The 13,251-nt window shown below is 41.5% G+C and overlaps 1 protein-coding gene across 2 annotated transcripts in view; it reads right to left on the reverse strand.

Moving 5' to 3' along the window:
• Positions 1–13,251, reverse strand: part of EEFSEC (eukaryotic elongation factor, selenocysteine-tRNA specific) — a 270,247-nt gene that overhangs the window by 104,231 nt on the left and 152,765 nt on the right. The gene's annotated exons all lie outside the window — the stretch shown is intronic.

Raw genomic sequence — 13,251 nt, forward strand, 5'->3', positions numbered from 1 at the left:
CTACAGGGAGAGAGCACAACGAAAACCATCTTCATCATCCTTGAAAATGGCATAAGGTCAGGGCCAACTCCACAGTTAGCATCATCACCACTTTACAGAGAAGACCCTAAGAGACTTAGTGATGGCCCCACTCACATAGCTGAAAGTATTGCAGCTGGACTGATATACTGCCCAATGTGTGCACAGGCTGAGCACTATTTTTCTTAATGCCCAGTGCCAGATGCTGTAGGACTCACTTTAATTGACCTTCCTGTCTGTTCTTGTTGAGAATAAAGCAGCTCAGTCAGTACCTTGCCCAGTTCATCCAGTCAATATCCACTGAAACCCTACTGGAACCACAGGCCTGGAGGAACAGGCTATGCCTCAAGACATTTTATAAAGGTTTATCAGGCACCCTGTGGGAGTCAGGCCTTAACTTCCAGGAAGTTCTCATGTTAGCTGCCCCCGAGTCCCTCCTCCTCACTGATATCTAGACATAATCACCACAGGGAAAGGCTACAAGAAAAGCCCCTGCTAATTTCCACCCCTACCAATAAACCAAGTCCTTTCCTCCACATTTAACACTGGGGACTGGGCCCCAGAAAATATGGACTCTGAACTGGGTGTCATTTTTCTCCAAGTCTTTAGCTCCATCTGCTGTCTCTGACTGTCACATGGAGCTGAGGCTAGAAACAGTGCTCAGAGGGTGCCTGCGAGCCTTGGGAAAAGCTTGGAGAAGTCAGGGGCAGACAAGGCCCCACGTGTGGCCAGGCCACACAACCAGCAGCAGAACTGCTCTCATTCTAGGAAGGTGGGGCAGGTAGGAGGTGCTGGCGAGAATACTGCTAGCCTGACCCTTGAGCCCCCTGCAGTCTGGTTCCAATTAAGTACAAAAGTGAGCCTCGTCACTAGGTTACCCTGCTTGCCACAACTTGTCTTAAAAGCTAGGAATCACTTCACGTAGGGTGACCTAGGGTTTCACCCATGGTGTGATAGCTGCTGCATGAGCTAAGTAGAAAGATTTTAGAATTTAGAAAGCCTTGGATTGGGGATGAATCACAGCTCAACCAATTAGCAATTGAGTGACCTTGGAAAAGTCACCTTCCTAAGTCAGTTTTCTCATCTGACACACACACACAAAAAAAAAAGATTCTTGAAAGAATAGTTTTATGTGAATTAAATGAGACAATGTATGTAAAGTGAGTACCACAAATCTTGTCTTATCCAATAGGTACTTTCAACTACCCATTTTACAGATGGGAAAACTGAGGTTCAAAGAGTTTTTCTTTTAGGACTTTAAAAACTGATTTTGATTCAAAAAAGCACTATGTATTGTAAACAAGAATCACATCTAAAACAAAATGACTTAGAACAGTGAAAAATAAAAAAATAAAAAAAGATTACTACATTAACAAATAGAAAACTGGATTGCCAAATTTAAATCTAACAAGCCTGAATTCTAGGCAGAGGAGGTTAAATGAGTCAAAGGGGCTGCTAATGGTTAATGAAGGGCTTAATTTACAATGAGGATATGAATAGTAAATATTTATATATCAAAAGGAAGAGCAACAAAATATGTAAAGCACAAATCATAGGCAATGTAAAAACAAACAATTTATAAAATAAGTGATTAGTCTGAACTAAGATCTACATTCTAAGGTGGGGGGTTTATCTCAAACTTTATATCCTCATAACAGAAAAACTCTTCTTTTTAAGTGCCGTTGGAACATTTACAAAATCATATATTAGGCCACAGGGAAAACTCAATAAACCCCAAACAGCTGACATGACACAGACCATATTCTCCCCTCACAGTGCAATAAAAACTTTAAATGCATGACAAAACAAAGGGGGAAAAAAATGAAACAACTTGGAAATGAAGAAGATTTTCTCATTAAATAACTTTTGAGTCCTTCTGGAGTTAAAGAAGGACTCAAAAGAGAAGTTGCAGGATATCTAGAAAGTAACATATAGTGGAATGCAACTAAAATGGTGCTCAAAGGACACTCATGACCTGAAACACCTAAATAACTATTGTACGATCAATGTATTTAGCCCTTAAGTCAAGAAGCTAGCAAAAAGACAAATTACCCAATGAAAGAATTATGTAGCAAAGATAAAAGCACAAATTATTCTATTAGAAAATATAGAATAATAGAATTGATTGATAAATGCAATTGCAAGTTCTTAAAAACCAGTAAAGCCCAAATACACAGTTAGAAATTTTTAAAAAGGAAGCTACTACATATAAAAAAAATTTACTTTGCAAAACTTGATGCAAATTTGAAGATATGACTTGATGGATAATTTTCTAGGAAAACGTTATACCAAAATTATTCCTGGCGGAGACCAAAATAAAAAACACTAATAATACAAAGGAAAAAAGTTTAAGTGCTACCCTCAAAAAGTCAAAGTTCAACCCCCGGAAAAGTATCAAATTCAGATGGTTTGAGAGACAAATTTCTTCAGTCTTCTAAGGAATAGATAACTATTTTAACTGTTTAAAAAGAATAAAGGAGAAAACCTTCCAAATCCTTTTTGTGAGGCTAGCATACTAATACCAAGATTTGACATGGCAAAAATTGACAACCAGACATTTCAATTATGATATAAATATTACTGAAAGAATATAAATATTATTGAAAGAACAGAATACAACTAAGTAGGATACCTTACAGAATGCAATACAAGAAAACATGTAAATATAAACACAGCATAGTTACAGGTCAAAAGACAAAAACCATAAATCACTCCAAAATATGCCATAAAGGTTTTTGACAAAATTAAAATAATTCTTGATTTTTAAAAAATAAAAATAAACGGATATTTCATTATGATGAGAGAGAAGACAAATGAGCTAGAAAAGTCATCACCTTACCTAAGATAAAATATTCTCATTAAAATTACAAACAATAGGTCAGCATGGTGGCTCACCCCTGCAATCCCAGCACTTTTGGAGGCCAAGCCAGGTGGGTCACTTGAGCTCAGAAGTTCGAGACCAGCCTGGGAAACATGGAGAAACCTTGTTTCTACAAAAAATACAAAAATTAGTCAGATGTGATGGTACATGCCTGCAACCTCAGCTACTTGGGAAGCTGAGGTAGCAGGATCACCTGAGCCTGGGAGGTCAAGATTTGGTGAGCCCTGATCACACCATTGCAGTCCAGTCTCAATGACAGAGTGAGACCCTGTCTTGGGGAAAAAAAAATTTACAACAACAAAAAGATGCCTGCCAGTTAACATTGTTCTGGAACTACTAAGCAGTGTAATAAGACAAGCGAATAAAATTGAAGGTCTAAACATTTAAAAGGAAGAATGGAAATTGTCACTGTTTGCCAATGATACAATTATATACCTAGAAAACTCAAGAGAATCAATGGAAAAGACAATAAAAACAATATTGAAGTCTGTTTTGGAAAGGTGGTAGGTTACAGGATTACATTTTAAAATCAGCAGCTATTCTAAACAAAGAACATTTTAAAATTATAATGAAAATAAAATTCTCATTAATAATAACAACCAAAAGGCCTAGATATAAACTTAAGAAATGTACAGGATCTATTTGAAAAAAAAAAACACTCAGAAACTCTCCTAAGTAAGTGGAAAGAAATACAATGCTCTCAGGAAAATCAGATTTTATAATGATGTAAACTCTTTGTATTACATCTATATTCAACTCAATTCCAATTACAATACCAAAAATTATTTTTTGGCAATTAATAGTAATATTAAAGTTCATCTGAAAAATAAACACCCACCAGTAGCTACAAAGACACTCAGAAAAAACAAAAGGAGAAATGGGAGGGTTGAGAGGCAGGGACTAATGTTTACAGAAAAAACATACCTATTATGAAACCATAATAATCAAAAAGAAAAGAAACATTGACATGGGAGAAAAAATGTGAACAGATCAATAAGACAACAATAAAAAAGAAGCTCAGAGATGGATTTAAATAGTTCTTAACAAAGGTAGCATCCTAAATCGGGAGTAAAAGAAGTATTACCAACATGGTGCTGGTGCTACTGGTTAACATGGGAAAATGAAGTTAGATATTGTCCTTTCTCCTTGTGTCAAAATAAAGGTAGACTACACGCAAAAGAATGAAAGAATGAAAAAAAATTTCAGAAGAAGGTGTGGGTGAATTTATAATCTTGGAGGCCATTTTAAGCAGGACAGAAAACACAGAGGTCATAAAAGAATGACAAATTAGACTCTGTAAATATGTAAAACTTCTAAATGGATAAGAAAAAAGTCAAAGAGTTAATGAAAGCAGGCACAGTAGTTATTTACCACACAACTGATAGAGATAATTCCCTCACTCACAGAATTTGTATTAATTAATGAGAAAGAAACAGCCCAGTATAAAAATGGGCAAAGACTATAAACAGGTAATTTATAGACAATGAAATGCAAATGGAAAATAAACATATGCAAAGATAACCTCATTCAAAAATTAAATGCAAATGGAGTAGCAAGAAAATACTACCCTGTTTCACCTACTGGGTCAGGTAAAAATGGAAATGACTGATAACACTTAATTTGGGCAGAAGTCTGGGCTCATGGGCCATCTCGCATATTGTTGGAGGAATGTAACTTGACACCACCTTTCTGGAGGGAAATTAGGCAATATTTATCAACACTATAAATGCAAAGCAGTTGGGCACAGCGGTTCATGCCTATAATCCCAACATTTCTTAGGCGGGAGGAATGCTCCTGTTGTCCAGGAGTTTAAGACTAGCCTGGACAAAATAGTGAGACCTCCATCTCTACAAAATAATAATAGTAGTAATAATAACAATAATAATAATGTGTAAAATATGCAAAGCAACAGACCATTTGATGCAGTAATCACAACTGCTAAGGATTTACCCATGGATATACTCATACAAGTCCATCAAGCTATATACAACGGGATGTTTATGCAGCATCAACTGTAATTTTCTTTTTCAAAAGACAACAGTCCATCAATGGCACTAAATACTGGTTAAATAACATGGTACAGCCATAAAACAGGGTACTTATGAAACACTGAAAAGTGAGACAGATTAAATATACTGAGAAATATCTGTAAGATCACAATAATAAAAAGCAAGCATTTCTTGTGAGTATAATTTTTAAAATAATTTTATACAGTTATATACATGAGTATGTACATAAAATTATTTCTGGGAAAATTCAGAAAAATTGTTAATAATGGTTATAAAGAATGGGTTTGGAGTAGAGGAGGAGAGGCTCTTACTCTTCATTTTGTAACTTTTGTGCTGTTAGAATTTCCTAACCATATTAATGATTTACCTCTCTCTAAAAAAAATCAATGATTATCTCATGATTTCTCCCCTTCTGTATAAAAATTAAGAAATGTTTTCAGATATTTTACTTACAAGCCAAACTTTTTTAAAAAAATAATTGTTTTAGGATACTTATTTCTTACATTTCACGACTGGCATATAAAACCTAAGTTAGAAATCAGGGCATTAAATCAGTCTGCCTGCATGATCAACTTCTCCTACTGTCTGAAGCACCAGACAAGGGGCACTAACTCACCTCTTCCCTTCATCCTCCTTTATGAATATGGCCAAGGGTTTTGTCCTGCTTTGAAACCAGGCACAGTTACAGCAAAATGCACAATAATATTATAAGTGATAATAAAAATTAAACATTATTAAAATAGCATCTTTCTATTACAAAAGGAACAGGCATATCACTTTGTGCATTACATTCCTGCCCTCCCCCCAACCCCACACCCCCGACTGCCTTTGGACCAAGATGATAAATGTCATGCCAAGAAAGTTATCATTATAACCAATTCACTAGGAAGTGGAGGAAAATGATTTAATTTTGACAACTAAATGAGCTTTGACAAATGACTTAACTAACACTCTAACCAACTTGCCCTGATAAAAATCAGCAGATTTTCCACTTCAATGAGAAAAATTCATCTTCACTACATTATGTAACTCTGAGCAGCCCCCCAGGCCCCTTTTGCATGGCCTGACCACACTGGTCTGCCTGCCACCTTCCCAGTGGGGTCTTCCACTGAGCCTCATTTCCTGCCCCCATGGGAGTTCTTTCTCCCAGGAACTGCTGCTCTACCCCTCCTCATTAAAGGATGGGACACGTGTAAGTCTCTTCTGTATACCAATCTCTCTTCTCCTGGCCCATTCCAAGGCTCACCAAGGACTTCTCCTCTCCAGCCTGTCAAGAGTAACTCCACAGCTCCAGGAGAGAAACAAAATTGCCACCAGGGAAAAGGAGAGAGGGGAAAGGTGCCTAATGAGGACACTGGACAGGTAGGGGGTGAACAGGATGGACGGAGGGAGTTCTGAGTCTCTAAGAGTGGGTTTAGCAGGCCTGGAATCCAACGCCTGCCTCCCCTTGACATCCTGATGGCCTCCTGGGAACCACTTCCTGAGGGCCTGCTGGACTTCCCATGACTCGCACCAGTAAAGTCCCTGACCACAGTTCACCACCTCACATTTCAGTTCTGCTGGCAACCCTGTGTCCTGCCCATGTGCAGAGCCCCAGGCCCAGGAGAGGTTCACAGCCTAGGTGGGATCAGGCTTCACAGGAGAAGTGAGATGTACATCAAGGCTTTACATATGGGTAGGAGCTCCCCAGGCAGAGGGAAGAGCTGGAAAAAGCGTGCACACTGGAGAAGCCAAGCATGCTTGGATGCAGATGGGAGGCCTCCCAGCTACATTACCTCTCACCAGCACTGGCAAGTCTTCACAGCTTTCCTGTATGTTTTAACTCAGCAAAGACCCCTTTAAAGCATGGCCCCCCCAGGACAGAACGTTGCACATATCACATGCTCTAGCCTGCGGCTGGAGAGTGTAATCACTTGTGTTGATAGGAAGTGGTTCTCCTTCAGCCATGGAACTTGTTTGAGGGTACAGAACTTTACATTTATCCCTATTTAACTATAATGATGAAGTGCAAAAACCTGAAATCGGCTTAAACAGACAATAAGAAAAAATAATTCAGGCATATGCAGGAAACATGCAAAAAAATGCCTAAGCATAGAACAATAAGCACAGTATAGTACTACTTGTTTAAAAACACTATGTATCTATTTATGCTTATATATGCACAGGAATTATCTGGAAGAGTAAATTTTCAAATTGCCAGACTTCTTGGAAAAAGGGACTGAAAGGTATGAAAGTTTTTAGTTTTCATATTGCACTACAATTTTTTCTTCAATGCACATAGTCTATACATATATATGTGTTGTCTTAAGCTACTAAATTAGTGGTACCAAAAACTTAGTACCAAAAATTTACTGTAGAAGCCATTGAAACAGAAATAAAAACAGAAAGCCAGTATGATTGCCATTAATAATATATGGATAGTATATTTCATTGCATTGGCTTTTTATCATCATTCCAGCATATCAAGATCTAGAATGAGATAAAAGGCCAAATTCCTGCATACAGTGTTGGAGTCAAGAATGGGAGATGAAAGAAAAAAGTTAAGATGGGGGAAATTCTGGGATAAAGAGAAAGGCACTAGGGAGGTGGCCAGAACAGCTGTTCCAGAATCTCTAGGCCAGTTCTAGCACACTCAGACTCAGTGAGACCACACGTTCCTTTTCCAAGTTGGGGGTCTGCTCCACCAAGGAGCTGACTACCACCAGTGAGCATCACCTGGGGAAGAAAACCCCTGCCCAGGCCCAGATCCCAAACCAAAGAAAGCCACAGGGATGTGGCTTGCATGCTGGGAAAGGGGAAGAACCACAGTCAGGACCACAATCAGGACACACAGGAACCACCCCAGGACTTGGATCACACCTCAAGAGTGCATGAGGAGCTCCTGACATTTTTGCCTTTTCTGATTTAATCCTCACAGTAACTCTATGCAAAAAGGCAGCTAAGGTTTATCAAATACATGGTCATCTCTGGGACACAGGCATTACTTATAGTCCTCATGTTAGAGCTGAGGGAAGTAAAGCTCATAGAGCTGAACAGGACGAAGAACACACAAGTGAGTCAGCCGTTGTCCTGGACCTGAACCCAGGTCTGTGCTCTGGGCTTCCCATGCCTTCCTTCAGGCCCTCCCTGTGTGTCAGGTGGTCATGGACATCATGGCAACATTTTGTCTTCACGGAGCACTCAATAAGTAGTTCCTGAGCACATGCTATGAGCCAGAAAACAGTGGTGACCGAAAATATTTGCAGGCTATCGATTTGACAAGGAATTAATAACCAGAATATATAAGGATCTCAACTCAACAGCAAAAAACCACAAATAATCAGATGAATAATGGGCAAAAGACCTGAATATATTTCTCCAAATGAAGCACACAAATGGTCATAAGGTATTTGAAAAAAAATCCTCAACATTGCTAATCATCAGGGAAATGCAAACCCAAACCACAATGAATTACCAGCTCACCCTAGTTAAAATGGCTTTAATCAAAAAGACAAAAAGTAATGGATACCGGTGAGGAGGTGGAGAAAGGGGAATGCTAGGACACTGTTGGTGAGAATTTAGATTGATATGACCACTATGGAAAACAGTATGGAGGTTCCTCAAAAAAGTAAAAATAGACACGCTATATGACCCAGCAATCCCACTGCTAGGTATATACTCAAAAGAAAGGAAATCAGTATATCTAAGAGATATCTGCACTTCCATGCTTACTGCAGCACCATTCACAATTGCCAAGATATGGAATCAACCTAAGTACCCACTGAGTGGTAAATGAATAAAGAAAATGTGTTAAATCAATGGAATACTTACTATTCAGCTATGAAAAAGAACGAAATCCTGTCATTTGCAGCATTGGATGGAACTGGAGGGCATTGTGTTAAGTGAAATTAGCCAAGTACCAGAAGACAAATACCATATGTTCTCACTCATATGTGGGGAAGTGGGTCTTATGGAGGTAGAGAATTGATTGGTGGTTACCAAAGGCTCATGGTCAGGGAGATGGGATAAAGAGAGGTTGGTTAATGGGTACAAATATAGAGTTAGAAGGAATAAGATCTAGTGTTCTAACATATAGTAGGCTGACTATATAGTTAACAATAATGTATTGTATAGTTCAAAATAGCTGGAAGAACTGGAATGCTCCCAGTATAAAGAAAAAATAAATGTTTTAGGTGATGGATATCCCAATTACCTTAATTTGATCATTATACATTGCATGCATGTATCAAAATATCACATGTGCCCCCAAATATGTACAACTATTATGTATCTATTTTAAAAAATGGCCAGGTGTGGTAGCTTATGCCTGTAATCCCAGAACTTTGGGAGGCTGAGGCAGAAGGACTGCTTGAGTCCAAGAGTTTGAGACCAGCCTGGGCAACATATGCAGACCCCATCGCTACAAAAAAACTTTAAAATTAGCTGGACATGGTGGTTCATGCCTGTGGTTCCAGCTACTCAGGAGGCTGAGGTAGGAAGATGGCTTGAGCTGGGGAGGTTGAGGCTGATGGAGCCACTGCACTCCAGCCTGAGTGACAGAGACCCTGTCTCAGAAAAGAAAAAACAAAAACAGTGAGACAGGCCAACAGTGACCCAGATTGGCATAAGGGAGCAAGAGAAGGTGATCCAGGCATATGCCCCCATTTGTTCCAAGGGGAAAAGGTGATTTCTTGAAGCCTGTGTCAGTTTATCTGGCAAAATATTGCTGTAAATGGGGAGGCTTCCCACTCCCTGCCTGAGGGGACATGAGGGCTGTCCCAGGCCCTACTGACTGGCACCAGCTCCTAGATGGCTGCAATGTGTGTCCCAGAGGCATCCAGGAAGTACTTGGAGAAGTCAGCAGGATTGTCCAGGAGCTAATGGACTATTTCAGCAAAATTGAGAGGACTACATAGTTTGAACCTAAGATTTAGGAGTGTGGTGAGAGTAGCTTTACAGAGCTGGCAAGAAAGTGCCTAATTTTGTAACTTAACATGCTGATATTCTCAATTTTTCAAAAAATGTCTAATTTTTAGCAAGGGAGAACCAGTGGGAATAAGGTGTACAACTGGAGCCCAGAATCAAGGGCAGGCTACATAAGACTCAAAGCTCATTTGTCTATTTTGGCTTTTGTTGCAGATACAGGTGATGGGGAGGAAGGCAGCAAATCACACTGCCATGTGTGTACCTATGCAACAATCTTGCATGTCCTTCACATGTATCCCAAAACCTAAAATGCAATTAAAAAAAAAGACTCAAAGCTCTGCTAGAGCCCTCCTATGAGGCTATCTGAGGCATCAGAATGAGGCAGGAAGCTCTGAGACACATGGAGTAATGCAGAACTCGGCATGACTGTGGGGGCCACAGAAGGGTGGGTTCCAGAGTTCCACAACCAGACACTGCTCTCATAGCCAGGATTGGGCTGGGCTTCCCCACACCAGCTCCTTTCCTCCTGATGGCATCTTGACTCATAGGAAGTTTGGAAGGTTCTTTAATCTCTCCTTACACAAAGGAAAACTATAGCAGTGACATTTAGGGGCTCAATCCACAAATAAAAAAAGGAATACTGAGCCAATTCTCCAAAAGTTATCATCACACTTGACGGTAATCAAGAGAAGGGTAAGCATAAATCCTGGGCTAGACTTCTCCTGTGTTCCTTCAGTGAGCCCTCACAAGCTGTCCTCCCTTGGGGGACCAGGAGCCTTCACTTGGTGTTCCCTGTACACATCTCCCTGACCACCCCTCCCTGTCAGGCCCAAGTTGGCACCCCTGATTCTTACATGCTGTTCATCCCTGGTGTGTGCCTATGGTCCCCCAGGAGGACAGAGGCCAGCTCTGTCCTGCTAACTCATTAGTGGGTACCTACCACCTCAGATATCACACTTTTTTATTTACTCTTAACAGAAAAGACTGCAGGAAGCTTTGCCAAACCTCTGGGACTCCAGGAGGTCTCTCCCTGTGTGATGCAGAGCATGAGGTGCAGCTTTGGTGTTGGTTAGCATTAGAGAGCCTACAATTCCCCCACCCCACTCCAACATCACAACCATTTGATCGCCACTGGGGCCCTTCTGGCCAAAACACACTTACAGAGTGCTGACTGCAAGCCACACCTATGCTGACTGGGACAAATCCAAACCACGTCTTTCAGGCCATCTCAGGGGCACAAAGGCCAATGGATAATTGCAGTAAGGTCACAGTGGTAGTCAGAGGCCAGAGAGACAGATGGAGGGGCATACGTGTTTAGGGTGGAGGGGCAGGAAGGTCAGTGAGGAGGTGACCTTCAAGTTGCTTCCTGAGGTGCCCACATGGATACACCCCTGTGCAGATGATGAGGAGACACAGGCCCTGCAGGCTTGTGCATGGCCATGAAGGTGAGTATACTGAGAAAACAGGGGAACTACAGTTTGCTTTATCAGTGGAAAAATGAGAAAAACCGAGGCTACAGAGGAAAGCAAGAGCCAGAGTCAGGATGGGCTGCAAATGCTAGAGTTGGTAGGAAGGAGAAGAGGAGACAGAAAGGCTTATGAGTGGCCAGGACAAGGGCAGAGTGGCATTGGACGGTGTTAGCTGCACAGGATGGCCAGCTCAGACACTGTCCTTCCTCCTGCCTCTACTCACCCTTTCTGCCTACCAGGGACAGAAAGCCCCATCCTGCTGGTCATATTTCAAGATCCTTTGTGGGTTACATTTTCCAAGAGAGAAGCTTTTAGGGTATTCCAACATCAGTACATCCCACTGTGAGCTCAGGATGATGAAATCTCATGCTCTGCCAGGGACCTCCCCTGCCAGAGGCAGCCAGACTAGCTCAGTTCCCAGTACCAGTGCCTGCATGATCTCTCACTCTCTATCCTTCCATCTTTTCTGGGTTGAGCGGGTAATTTCTGGACCATGGTAGCATGTGCTTTCTCAGGGGAAAGGTTAAGCCTGCCCTATAGGTCACTCAGTCACAGGACCTGAGGCTGGGGCTGGGGACTAAACCCACCACACCACACTGGAAAGCACTTCTTTTTTGCTTTCCTGCTAGTGCCTATGCACATACTTCCCATGGGGACTCTGGGCAGGGGGATGAATGGGCTGAGGAAGGTTCAAGAATTTCCTGAGTTTCCACCACCCCATTGAGACCCTCACATACATGAGGAAAGCAGGGTCTAGGCCATGCTGGGGTGTCTGCTTCCCCAGCTGACTGCTGGGTCACCTGCTTGGGACTCTGGCAGGAAGTAGGCATGGAACCACATGACTTCTCCCTAGCTTCCATCCTTAAAAGGAGCCTCAACTGTTGGGAGGCCCTGGAAATGTTTATTTTGTAAACAAACCAATGGCAGTAAATTATGTTGAACTTTTAATAAGACACACATCATACTAGGTCTGTATATTTGCCAGCAGAAAAAAAAAAGGTAGGGGGAAGTAGAGAGAGAGAAATGCCTCGAAGTAAAGATCACAAAAGGGGTTTCCTGTTATGAGATACGGATGCATTTCCTTGACCAAAAACAGACTGATCAAAATGCCAAATCAAAAATTATGAAAACTACAAACAGGTGACAGATTTGAACTTGCTTCCTTTGCTTCCCAGGCCCCAGAAGGCAGCCAGGGGTCCATCACTGCTCCTGTAATTGGCCATCACTAAAGGCAGGGCTGAGGGGACATCACACTGCTGCCAGTGTTGAGTAGAAAGCATTTTGGGTGCCTGGAATCAGTCAGTTGCAGCTTTTTGCACTGCCCCCCTTTTGTTTCACCTGAGTCTGGATGACCAAATGAAATAACTCCCTCAACTGAGCACATTCCACTGACGGATAAACAACACACATGGTGCAGCCAGCAAAATGTCCCATGCTGGTCTGTGGCTGGCACAGACATAGCTATTCTCCCAGACATCATGGGGACAGCCCTCCCTGACAGGCAGAGCAGAGGCCTGGAGGCACATGCAAGATGTGGATTCTTTATCAAAATGGTAGCAACACACACTGGAGGGACTGTATGTTTCTGTTTTTGTTTCATAAAAATTACAACTCAAACAAAAATGTCAAATATCAGAACAGTCTGCCATTCCAGTTCTCTGGAATGGCATCTTCCAATCTTTGCATATGCTGTTCCCTCTGCTAGGAATACCCTCCCCTCACCTTTTCCACTTAGTAAACATGTTTCTTTCTTCTCAGAGCCCTTCATGTCTCCAAGAAAGCCAACCAGTCCCTCCCTTGGGGGTCCTTCTCTATCTCAAGTGCCCCCAATGTACAGGTGCTCTACTTCCTTGGCTCTGTCTGTCCCACAAGATCACGAGCTCTGATGGTGGAGCCAGTGTCTGACTTAGGTCTGGGTCCCTGCTGCTCAGTCCACAGGGGGCACTTGGCACAACTTCTGAAACTCTCC

This window comes from Aotus nancymaae, unplaced genomic scaffold, assembly GCF_030222135.1.
Source record: "Aotus nancymaae isolate 86718 unplaced genomic scaffold, 86718_ANA_hifiasm-v0.15.2.pri h1tg000046l, whole genome shotgun sequence".
NCBI classification, from domain to species: Eukaryota; Metazoa; Chordata; class Mammalia; order Primates; family Aotidae; genus Aotus; species Aotus nancymaae.